Source organism: Nelumbo nucifera, chromosome 3, assembly GCF_055504915.1.
Source record: "Nelumbo nucifera cultivar China Antique chromosome 3, China Antique-T2T, whole genome shotgun sequence".
In the NCBI taxonomy this organism is placed as follows: Eukaryota; Viridiplantae; Streptophyta; class Magnoliopsida; order Proteales; family Nelumbonaceae; genus Nelumbo; species Nelumbo nucifera.
In genome coordinates this window covers 103526375-103540243 of record NC_142651.1, presented here as the reverse complement: position 1 = coordinate 103540243, position 13869 = coordinate 103526375, and positions in this window count along the sequence as shown.

Here is a 13869-nt window from a genome sequence, read left to right as displayed (position 1 = left end):
TTAGACTGCTGAATCGGGTCTCTCTCTTCTCTTTGACCAATTATAAAGTTCCACGACAGTAATAAATTCATGGGCCCATAAATGATGCGGACTTATATTTAGTAAAAATTCTCAATAGTTATTTAGGCCGATTGACAATTTAGTATCCACACTTTAAAATGCAACAATCTATTACCCAAACTTTCATTTTGTCACGATATAATATTTATAAATAACTGGTGATCTCATATGCGATTTAAGATTTATGAAAATATTAAAATTATCCTTAAAAATAAAATATATTACTCATCATCTTTTTTCTCAAGAAAATAAAACAGAATCCAAAGGGCTCGCCGCTAGCCACCACCATGGCCAGTGGGAAGATAAAGAATTTAAGACCATCCGTCTAATGGAGCACAGCAACCATGGCAAATAGGGACACTGACTACATTTAAGCCCTTATGATGGTTGCTTGCTTCATCAGCTCGGTCTGCGGTTAGTCGCAACTCATGCTACCTAATCCGCTCGCCAGGGGCAACTTCTATAGTTGCACTTTCACTGCCCACAGATGGCTCGAATATACTACCACCCTCCATCCAACTGCGACGATGGAGACAGTCACCACCAGCTCCCTGGTCATCCCTCACAACGGTATCGCCGGTGGCAGCAACGCCATCCCAACCCAAAGAGATATCTTTCACTTGTCACAACCAACGACCTCTTTTGCAACCTTACTCCCTCATGAAGCAATTGGTCGCAGAAGCACCCAGAAGAAGAATAATCTCATTAACCATCTTGATGAACTTGATTCCTTGAAGTGTGCTCATATTGCATCCTATAAGGTGAGTTCTATTTTCTATGCAATCAGTGTAGATGAATGAGTCCACAACCATGCCACTGAACCACTCAGGCTCGGTGTTCCATTTTGAGGAATACATGGCCACAAAGACTGAAAGGGTGAACAAGGCTCTAGACGAGGCTGTTCCTCTAAGACATCCACTCGAGTTACATGAGGCCATGAGGTAGGTATTCATTGTTGGCTGGCGGAAAGCACATCCGCCCCATCTTGTGCATCACATCCTGTGAGTTAGTGGGAGGGGATGAGTCGCTGACTCATCCCGACCTAGAACTCCATCTAAAAACATCTCCTAATCTTGTCCCTTGTATCTATTTATTTATTTCCATCTCTATCTCTATCCACCTTGCAAATACATGCATTTAATTTCTCATTAATGTATTAAGATGAATAAAATATATGTAAAATAATAATAAAAGAAAAAATAGATAGTACAATAAGACAAATACAGTTAATTAACTTAGTAGATTTAATTACTCTAAAATAATTACTATTATTCATTAAATACTTAAAAAATTATAGTTAATCAATTAATGTTAAAAATTACTCTTAATAATTGATAAGTAATTATAATTAATTAATTACCAAACATTTCAAAAAAGTAAAATGAATTATTTAAATTATAATTATTGTTATTTTAATTACTATAAAATTATACACAATAATTAAAATAACAATGATTGTAATTAAATTATTATTGACAATTTCTTAAATTATTAAGTATAAATATAATTAATAATTATGGTGTTTGTTATTGAAAATTACCATAATTTTTGTAAATTATGTTACTTAATTAGTTGAACTATTTGGAAAAGTAATTCAATAGTAAATTACCATATTTAATAAATCATTTAAGTAAATTATCATAGTAATTAAAATAATTTCACATTTATTTACTTAATTAGGTAAAATAATTTCATAGTAATTAAAATAATAGTAATTCAGCTCAACCCAAGCCCAACCCTTAGAATTGGGCTTGAGGCCCAAGCCTGAGGTCAAGCCAGATTTATCCAACTCGAGCCCATCTGACACTAAAACTTAAGACACTTGGGTTGGGCTGAAGCCTGGCCCGTTGAGCTTAGATTAATCACTAATTAAACACACACACTAAAATTTAGCTTATATATATTTGTGTGTGTACGTGTGCATGCACACAAATAATGTGTTTATATGTGCATGTACGTATGTATATAATTCGATTGGTCTCGAGTAGGGATAAAGTTAGGCTGGGCTCATGTTGCCCAAGGGCTAGGCCTAGGTCTAGTGCCAAAAATTAAGAAAGCCCAAACCTGGAACCAAAAAACCCAAGTTCATCCCATGTAAATTTGTGGGTTGGGTTGGTCTAGACTCAGGCTGGACACACCCTAGTTGCACCCCTAGATATAGGTCCTTTGTAAGTTTAGACGTACTACATACGAGTCCATTAGTTTGATGCCAATATGGTCCCGTATGTTATATAATGTGCAAATTATTTATCAACCATGTATTTTAAGTTAATTATTTAATTAGGTAACTTATTTATGTGGTTAAACAATCCTAATTAACTTAATCAAGTAGCATAGTTATTAATTGTTGTTACTAATAGAACTATGAAAGTTATAATTTTAATCCATTTAAGCCATACTTAAAATTTATAAAAATAATAAAAATTCATTCATATTTGTTATAAAATAATAATAATAATTTTTATTAATTTAAATCCTTCTAAAAATAATTACATTAATAAAGGTTTATACTAGGCCTATAGCCTAACTTAACCCATGATCACACCTAATTAAGAATGTCATAGGGCTCTTTCTATTTCATTTTATCTTAAAAAAAAGTCCATACATAATAAAAATAGAGCATAGGAGAGTAAGTATATCAACCTAATAACCCACAAAACAATTTTCAACTTAAATTAATGGCTCTTGAGTTTTCAAAATGTATCACAAAAAAAAAAAATACAATTGAAAGACTGCGACAAAGGTTGGGTTGGTATCAAGTTGAACCCTATAGGGTTGGATGGGTTGGCAAGGGTTTGATTGAACCCTAACCCGACCATGTAGGGCTGAGTCAAGATGAACTTATAGGAGATTACCATTTGGATGAGTCAAGTTGAATTTACCGTTTAACTTGATGCATTGACATCCTTATAAGAGATTAGTCACTCTTACTAGGGTTTCAATTTGGATTGTGGTCAATATAACTCAAAAATATAATATTTGATTTAGCTTAGATTGCCTTGGCTCAATTAGAAATGTCATAATGTTACTTCTCCCTCAATTTTGTGTAACAACTAACAAGCCTGTGCATCACACAGTCTCGACTAGTTTCTTTATAAAAACGTTGGGATGTCTTAAAAGACATGAGCAACCTGCAATGTGCAAAAAATTGCAACTTGCAAGTCATTTTATTTGTCAGGAAAAAACAATTGTAAGTTTTTTTTTTTTTTTCTATTCAAAAAAGAATCATGAGTAATAGGCTGCTTGGTTACTTAGTTACAGGTAGACCTATTCATGGGCCAAGTAGCCCGATGGCCCAGCTCGTTATTTTTTAGGTTTAGACGAAATTTCTGGCCCATGGGCCTGGGCTCGGGCTTTAAATGCTAGGCCTGATAATTTTTGGGCTGGGCTTGTGATTTTTCAAATAAGCCCGGCCTGATACTATTACATATAATAAAAAAGTACCTGTGTTATATATAATATATATTTGTTTCTTAATTATTAATAAATATTAATTTACTATTAGGAAATATATATTAATTTATTAAATTATTACTAAATTAATATAATATTAGTTTATAAAAGTACATTGAAAATAAGACATTTTGTGTATAGATCAGGCTTCGGATTCGGGCTCGAGCCTGTACATTTTCTATTGATAAAGAGGCAAAGCTTGGCCCGAGTTACAGGTATAAATAATGTGGGCTACGCTAGGCTCAGACCTCGATTAAATTAAGCCACACAACAAGAGCTATGCACAGCCCAGCTCGGCCCATATCACTCTTGGCGTTAGGACATGAAGGAAGGGGAGCATGAACCCACGCTCAAAGTTTTAGAAACACCCTTTTGTATGTTGGGGTGACAGGAGGTGGCCCTCATCCTTAAGGCTGTATTTGGAATGAGTGTGAATGCAAATATGTAGGGTGTAAAATGGTTCATATAAGGCTGTGTTTAGTTGTAATGTAACTAAATTTGCACTGATGCAAAACCATGGCCGTGCAAATGATTTGAATGTAAATTCAGACCTATGTTTGTTTCAAATTTTAGCTTATTTTGTTTGATTACAGTACAAATGAAGTAAATTAAGATATGAAGCAGAATAAAGTAAAATCCAAAACAAAATTAAACAAGAATTTGCATTTTTTACATTTGCACTCCAATGCATTTGTACTAGTGCAAATAAACTTGCACTGCAACCAAACACAACCTAAATTGCAAAATTGGGTTAGTTTTGCACTGACAAATTTACCTTCTTACCAAACAGACTTTTAGCTGTAATAGATGCAAACATGAATTCCAATAAAGCATATATATTTTTTTTAATCAAAAGTCCATTTGAATACAAATTTACTTCTTTTTTATCAATGTAAATATGCATAGTCTGTCATTTGTCAATGTATAAATGTAATGTTGCCAAACACTGGCAAAAGTGAACCAAAATGCAAATTTACTCTGAACCAGAATTTACACATTCCATTTGCATGGTTTCCAAACGCAGCCTAAAGAATATCACCAAGCAAGAAACGAGATCTTCTGAAGGTAAAAAATTCTGAAACCAGATCTTCTAAAGGTAAAAAGTCTATAAACACATGTATGTTAAATTTATGGGAAAATGTTTTTTGATGCATGATTGGATGGATGTTCTCGCTTTTAGAGTGTTTAGGACATTCTATTTTATCGACAAGAGCTTGGCTGTCCAAGTTTCACAATTTAGACTATCATTAGGGTTCATTTTGTTTGCCATAGAAGTTCATCTAACCAGGCATCCAGCACCTATTACGTGAATTATGAACTAACTAGACCTAACAAAAAGTTGGCCCAACCTTCAAGTCCAACCCAAAAAAACAAGGTCAGGGTCTCATATACTACCTGAATTCAAGAATTGAGTAAAGTTAGGTCATGGCAACCCGTTTACCCCATTGCCAAGTTTAATTAGGACTATTTATCTATTGTTAGAAATTTTCAAGTTTTTTATTTTATGTTTAGAATTTTAAGGTTATTTCCTTTAATTTTGGAATTTTTTTTAAGTCCAATTATTTTTAGTGTTGACCCAAATTGACTCATGGGTCAACTCTAACCCGAACATTTAGTGTTTAGGTCCAGCATTTGCTGATACCCAACCCGAACATAGCCCACCTAACTCAATTGTCAGGTCTAGAACTCAAGGTTCAAAATTTCGATACGTATCGAACTGTATTGGTCGATACGTATTATACCAGGGGCTTCCCAATACGTCTCTAGTGGGGGTGTTTCGGGGTCTTGACTAGTTTAGGTGGCAGATAGACCTTAAATCAGTCCCTCTAAACCAGATTTGAAATAAAAAAAAAAGCTATCAATACTGTCTGATACACCTCTACTGTGTATCGGGCATATCGATATTTTGAACCTTGCTAGAATTAATGGCCTAAAGGGAAAAAAAGAAAGAAAGAAATAGTCTAGTATTGGTACATCATAATATGGAAGTATGGCACACTTTTTATTATTTTTTTTAGCATTGAATCACTACCCTTTGCTAAGGATGGCTGGATGGCAATTCCCCCTATAAATTCGGGGCCCTGCCCCGCCCCGCCCCGAACTGGGCAAGTTTTCCCTGACCCTAAACAGGGACGGGGAAAATATTTTTTCCCCGAACTGGGGACAGGGTAGGGACAGGTTTTGTATATAATTCCCCGAATCCAAAGATAAATTAGTAAAATATCTCTAGGTTTAATATTGATATTTAAAATATTTCTAAGTTTTTCCCTAATTTCTTAAAACCATAGGATCCCATAATTCTATTTTTGAATTACCCCTAAAATATTATAATCCAATTCCTAAAATACCCTCAAATTCCTTTATCCTATGTGTAAATTGTCCATAAAATAGATTATTTTTAAGTAGTTGCCTTGGAGCAAGGAAATTCGAGGATTCCCCATCCCATCCCTAAGACAAATGAGAAAGGGGTGCCTCGCCCCGTTGCCATTCCTACCCTTGGCCCTTAACCCCTATAGGGGCCCTATTTCAATTTTCTTTGTTATACTACAATACTTTTTTCTAACAACATTAATAACATTCCTCAAAGGTGGGGAGAGATGAAAGATCACTTTGGCTGTTTAACAAAAACAGCCTATACTGTTTTGGGAGACTTTACACATAACACCTTAGTTAATTCGGGCCCCATTTGTCATTCCAACTAAAAAAAGTATTGAGTATAAAACTTAAAATCACAGCACTCCTAAAGGTAAAAACTTAAATCAGCGTGATAGCAGAGCTCTAAACCCCATCTAGCGTGCGACTACCCAGTTTAATATGGCACAATGGGTGTATAGTATTTGAACTTCGCTTCTATCTTTTTTATTAAATTTTTTTTTTCAAAAATAGGTCAGGTTAGGTTTTTAGGCCCCTCTATTACCAGCGGGTTACACGTGACCAAATTTTGACTTTGGATGATGATGGTGAAAATTAATAAAAAATAAGAAAAATATTTAAAATCTATATGACATACTAACATTGGCATAGGAATATATGATAACCTGACTTAGCCACTCTTTCTTCTTTTCTTCTTTCTTTTCCTTGCTCATGTAATTGACCGTGAGATATCTTTTGTGGGTGATCCGGACTGTTGAACCATTGAACCGGATAGGGAGTAATGAGTCATGAGTCTAAATAATTTTTTTTTGATGAATTTTGGGCTTAAAATTTGTAAACTTCGCATGCATCCTAAGGCCCCAACCCTCTTTTGCCTAGTACCTTACCTTGTTCTTTTTCCCTTTTGTTTCTTTTTTTTTTAAACCTTTTTTCCTAGGGTTTGAATAGGTTGAGTGTTGAAGCCTGAAGGCAGTGGAAAGAAGGCCAATGTATTAACGCTGTCCACTTCAATCAATCTTTGGCGAATCTCTTAACACCAGCCGGCGGCGATTAATCATTTCTTAACATCGATGACTCCAATCTCTCTTAACTCTCTTAAGGCTATGTTTGGTCCGAAGGAAAAGGTAAGAAAAGACAAGGAAATCAATACAAGGGTTATAAAGGTTTTCTTACTTTTCCCTGCCCTTCCCTTCCCTATATTTTCCTTTAAACCAAACATAGCCTAAATATCAAGTTGTCAAGTCTTAATGCCGAGGAACTGCAATGCTGTAAAACTGTTGGTATTTTGGCAATTTAAAGGATGTTTGGTATAATGGTGTTGCATTTCTGTTGCATTTTGGGTTGATCAATATAAATTTCCATTAGATAGATGTTTTTTGTCTGAAATGTTTTAAAACCCTTTTGAGATATTTAATACAAATTATTTCTAACTAAGACATCAAATTGATGTTTTTCATACACACATTTTTTTTTTAATTAAAATGACATTTATATATGATGTAACGATACTCATTTCTCAAAGGATGACTTTAATCATTTTATTAAATTCTTAATGCTCATTCTCTTAGGTTAAAATCTATGAAGGCATCATACCGAAAGCCTTTGACCAATCACAACCCCTATGAATTTTGATGAGAACCAACTTAATTGGTTTCTACTTTTATGATGCCTTTTGATTGGTTGTAAAATTTTCCTTCCCGACATCATAGTTGTACCCTTTTAATAGTGACAACTCTAGAATTGGAGATGGTAATTTATCTTTTCATTTATTCTCTTATTTATGATTTGATATTAATTTGCATCGTTGTTTATCTATTGCCAGAAGTCCGAAAACCTGTTACGTTTTGTTGCTTTTGCGTATTCTGAAATATCTTTTTTTTTTTGCATTGATTCATTTACATGAAATGAGAAAAAATTGTGTTTTGCATAGAATAAAACTGAACACATTATTGTTGATGTAACCGTTTTTGGTCACGTACCATTTTTTGTGATGTATAAATTTTTTGGCTAAGTACCTCGTTGTTTGACCCGGTGGTGACGTGCCTTGGTGATGAGCTACTTGGTGGCGAACTCCCTAGGGGAGAACTACTTGGTGACGAACTGCTTGGTGGCGAACTACCTAGTGGCGAGCTCCCTGGTGGAGGGCTACTTGGTGATGAACTGCCGGGTGGCGAACTACCTGGTGGCGAACTGCCTGGTGGTGCTCCCTGGTGGCGAACTGCCTGGGGGCGAACTGCCTAGTAGTGCTCCCTGGTGGCGAACAGCCTGATGGCGAACTGCCCGGTGGCAAGCTGCCTGGTGACGAACTGCTTGGTGGCGAACTGCCTGGTAGTGCTCCCTGGTGGCGAACTGCCTGATGGCGAACTGCCTGGTAGTGCTCCCTGGTGGCGAACTGCCTGGTTGTTACGGTTCAGCACAGGCTTAGCCTTGCCTATGCTTGGCAGGCTTACGTTAGGGACATGCCCGTCATTTTCGCCTGTAAGATTTTTGGGAGAACTGATGTCATCTTCAGGCATACCACCAAAAGCTTAACGTACTCTTTGAGGAGGGGTGGTCGACCGCCTTGGGTGCCTAACCTTGGCACTCCTAGACCTTCATCCCCTTGCGGGGCGGCCCTGGTTAACGGCTAGCATGGCTACTAGGGTTCCTCATGGGCGCACACTTGCTCATGGGGACAGTGTTGGACCGGCACTGCGCTACCGATACTCAAGGGAGGCTTGGCATGTGGGCCTGGCTCAAGCATGTCCCTTTACCTTGCCAGCCCCTTGCCCAAGCTGATTGAGCTATCCCGTTGCCCCTAGCGCACGAGTGTGCTCCGGCCCAAGCGATTGCCTATCATCATGGCACACAGGTGCCTGTCATCATCGGCATACAGGAGACCCTTCACATCGGTGCCAAGTCACCTCATCGGCGCATGGTCGCCTTCCATTATGGTTATCCCCCTTTAGCACGTAAGCGGCGCCTCCCATGGACCGGTCTGAGCCAGGAGAGTGCCCCGGCCATTGGACTTGAGGTCATGATCCAGTGCTACTGACGTTGGTGGAGCCATCCCATCAGGCAACTCCTAGCCTCTAAGCGCATAAAGGCTTGTCCTGGCCTGCCTTGGCCCGGACGCCGCACGGGTTTCTTCCGCTGTAGAACTACCCTCGTGACATGGTCGCGAGCTACCTGGTGGCGAACTGCCTGGTGGCGAGCGGCCTGGTGGCGAACTGCCTGGTAGTGCTCCCTGGTGGCGAACTGCCGGTGGCGAACTGCCTGATGGCGAACTCGTCACTTGACTTGCTCCTAGGCGGTCTACAACTCAGAGGATGGTGGAGCTCCCTGGTGCAGCGCAACCCGACTACCCCCCGCGTGAGGTGATTTTCTCCCCTTTGTAGACGGCGGGAGCTGAGGGACCTGCGAGAACTGAATCAGAGGACCCGGGGGTATTTTCCCGGCAGGGACTCTCCGATGCCTAAGTTAGCATTCTGATTATAGAGGGTTTGGAGAGAAATGAGAGAGCTAGAGAGCGGGGGTTACTATCCTTTTTTTTCTCCCCCTTGTCTTTGGGGGTCGGAGTCCTTATATAGTGGTGCCCTCGCGGGTTAGGTGGGTGAAAAGCCTTCAAATGGTAAGACGTCATATCCCGTCAGAACCGGGGTACGGTGATGAACTCCTCGAGGTTGTCAGGCTGGCGCTTGTGCCAGGCGGCCAGATTTGCGCCTGGGCCAGGTTGTCAGGTCGGCGCCTATGTCAGTCGGCGGGTCGGTGTCCGGGCCAGTTTGCCAGGTCGGCGCCTGTGTCTGTCGGCGGGTCGGTGTCCGGGCCAGGTTGCCAGGTCGGCGCCTATGTCCGAGTCAGGTTGTCAGGTCGGAGCCTGTGTCCGGGTCAGGTTGTCAGGTCGGCGCCTGTGTCCGGGTCAAGTTGTCAGGTCGGCGCCTGTGTCCGGGTCAGGTTGTCAGGTCGGCGCCTGTGTCCGGGTCAGATTGCCAGGTCGGCGCCTGTGTCCGGGCCAGATTGCCAGGTCGGCGCCTGTGTCCGGGCCAGGTTGCCAGGTCGGCGCCTGTGTCCGGGCCAGGTTGCCAGGTCGGCGCCTGTGGCAGGCTGATCTGGCCAGGTCGCGCAGGCCGCGTGCAGGTCGCCCGTGGGCCGCATGCAGGTCGCGCCAGGCCAGCCAGACCGGTGCCCGGGGGGACACCAACTTGGTAAGTTGTTGCCTGGGTGCTTGCCTAGTTGTCACGAGGTGCCACGTGTCACAATTTTACTGGAGTGCCAAATCTACTCTCATCAATTGTGTTTACATCTTTTGCATATTCTGAAAACATCTTATTTTTTTATCTACAAAAAAATAGGGTTTTGACGACGTTAGTTTCGCGACGATTAAACGAAACGTCGTAAAACATTCCACTTTTAACGGCGGCAATGACAAATATCGTAGAAAACGAACCTTTGTCAACGGTTATATAAAACTGTTGGTAAAAGTTACATTTTACGACGTTTAAAATAACGTCGTAAAAACTCTTTCCCGCCAACCACCTTCCTGCCATATGTTTTCGGTGACGTTTGTATCAAACGTCGTCGAAACACAACATTTGATGACGTTTTGTTTTGAACATATAACAACTTTTATTTTAAACGTCACTAAAAGTATTAAATTTTTAGTTATTTATGCTAAGTAATGTTAATCTATTATTTCTACTATTACCACCACATATCATTGTTATTATTACTATTACTACTATTATTATTATTTAATTTTTTAAATTAATTTATTGTAAAATTAATTATAGTTAATTAGATAATACATATAGAAATACGTTTATATATTAACTGATAGTTTTAATTTTTGCAAATTATTTTTAAGTTTTATAAGTATAACTAATGTTTTGAAATAATTAGTTATTTATTTTTATTAGTTTATTCATTATTATCAGAAATTCATATTCAAGTATCAAGTATACTCTCATTTTAATTAAAATTATTTTGAATATTAAAAATTTTAAATATATCCATATTATAGATAATTATAATTAAAATAATTATACATTAATTGTAGTAATGATAGGTAAATAAATAGGTGGAAAATATTTACATTTGATTGGTTGGTTGTAAAAAAAATGAAAAATAGTAGGTAAAGCAACCCCAATAACAATTATTAATTAATTAAATGTTAAATGTTATTTTAATTAATTAATAATATTTTCTATTATATTATAATTGTTATTTTATTGGCAATCATTAATTAATTAACTAGTTTCTTTATTAAGGGTGAGTGTTCAATTTGACTCCGGATCTCTTGCCCACGCCTACCCACAATACACTATCCCCCATGAATTGGGAACATCTCCCCCTGCATAACACTATGTAGAGGATGAGATGTTTGTTCTCCATGTATAACTGCGATAAGCATGGGCAGAGTTCTCGTGGGCAGGAGATCCGAACTCGTTCAATTTAGGTGCATGACTAGGCCTGCAACTTGAAAAATTTGAGAAGGGTTGGATTAGGATAATATTTAAGGTAAAGTTAGAGTTAAAAAGTATGAACCCAACCTAATTGGAGCTTTCAAGTTGAATTAATGTTATGATTGAGTGTTCCACAACTCAAGTTGGGTTTGGTTTACCAATACTTGACATAACCTAGCCTAACTTGCACTAGGGCAGTCAATGGGTTGAGTACAAATTGATGGACAAAAAATCAATTTGGGTCGGTTTCATGTCCTAATACATTATCCTTTGAGCAAGCCAATTGTTCCGAGAACCGGTTAGTTCAGTTATAGGTCTAAAAATTGTAAACCTTGTCGAGCCCAATTCAGTTATAGGTCCTTAAAATTTCTTATCGGGTCGGTTTCAATTCCAACTGGACCCAACCCATTGACATCCCTAACTTGCACCCCCTAATTACAAACCATGTCAAGCCGGATTCAATTATAGGTCCTTAAATTTTCTTATCGAGTCGGTTTTGATTCCAACTAGACCTGATCCAAACCCAATCCATTGACAACCCTAATTTGCACCCCCTAATCATGATCCATTAGGGCGTGCTAATAAAAAAATATTGAATAATAGTGGAAAACATAAAAAAATTATTAAAAATCAAAAAATTCTAAAAATCATATATCTTAATTAAAATATTAAAAATAATAATTATATTTTATTGCAAAAAATACTGAATAACAATGATTGGAGAACCCATCCTCGTCAGGGATCGAGGATGGGGGACAAATTTTATCCCCAAAGGGGATCAGTTACAGAGATGGGGTTAATTTTAGAATCGGGATTGGGGACGGAGAATATCATCCTCACCCCGAACTCACCTCGTTGCCATTCCTACTGTAAACCGTATTTAATATTAATACTAGCAAGGACCCATGCGATGCACGGGAAAATATGAAAGATTTAACAATTTTATTTTATATTAATTAATATTAAATTAATAATCAAAATTTTTTGTTAATTAACTAAAAGTATTCAAAGTTATTGTTAATATCTAAGATTTTAATAACTGTATTTTTATTTAATGTTGATTTACAGAAAATAATTATTTCTAATTTAATATGAATAAATAATTTTAATAAATTTAGTTTTATTAATAATTTGTAGTAATTTTAATAATTGTTATTATTTTTATTATTTTAAATAAATTTTTGATTAAATTTAAATAAATAAAAATAATTAGAAAAACTAACAGTTTTATTAATTTCACTAATAATTAACAATTATATAGGAATGACAACGGGGTGGATTCAGGGCAAGGCACCGACATCCCTGTCCCTGCCCCATCGTTAAGACACTTTATCCCATTCCCACCCTATCCCCAATGTCAAGCGAGTTCAAGGCAAGGCAACCACTCCTCAATGTCAGACGAGTTTAGGGGCAAGGGACCCCACTCCTCATCAAGGATGGGGAGTCCTCGAATTTCCCCCGCCCTGTCCCCAGTATTGAGCAAGTTCAAGTAGAGGTGTAAATCAGGTCATGTTGGGCTAAGTCTTGGGCCAGGTTGGGTTGCAAACCAAGCCAAGCTATGAGAGGTCCATTTAAAAAAATGAAAAATATGTTTATATTTTTATTTCATATGATTTTTGATGTATACAATTGTTTATATATACAATTAGACCTATTTATGTGCCAGGTAAACCGACGGCCCAGCTCGGCCTAACCTGCTATTTTTCAAGCTTGGACAAAATTTTAGGCTCTTGGGCTCGAGCTCGAGCTTTCTCAAATAAGCATAGACTGATACTATTACATATATAAAAAGGTACTTATGTTATAAATAATATATATATATATACTTCTTAAATTATTAATAAATATCAATTTACTATTAGGAAATATAAATTAGTTTATTAATTTATTAAATTATTACTAAATTAATAAAATATTAATTTATAAAAGTATAGTGAAAAAAGACATTTTATGTACAGATTGAGCTTCGGGCTCAAGCTCGGGCTTGCACATTTTCTATTGATAAAGTGGCCAAAACTCTCAGATTAATTTGCACAAACAGGTGAAATAAGCATCTATAAAACTTTTAGTGACGTTTAATTAAACGTTGCCAAAAACAAATTTCTCAATAAAATGTATCACTTTTGGTATCTATAAACGTCACCAAAACTCTCAGATTCGACGACGTTTGTAAACGTTGCGAAACTTCTTAGATTCGGCGACATTTATAAACGTTGTCAAAACGCTTTGATTGGCGACATTTGTCAAACGTCGTCAAATGTTTCGTAAACATCGCTGAAAGTTTTCACAATGTATATGACTGCAACATTTGCGCATATGTCGCCAAAAGTTTTTTGCGACGTTTGGGTGGTAACGTCGCCAAAAAACGTTTTTTTCTTGTATATATTTTGTTTTTTTAAATTTGAGACATTATTCTGATAATCTAATTGATTTATAAAAATGTTCTTTAAACATATATATAATAATTTTAACTATTTTAATTATAATATTACAATCAAACCTAAATGGTTGAACCATTGATCCGAAATCTAGGGCTCAATTA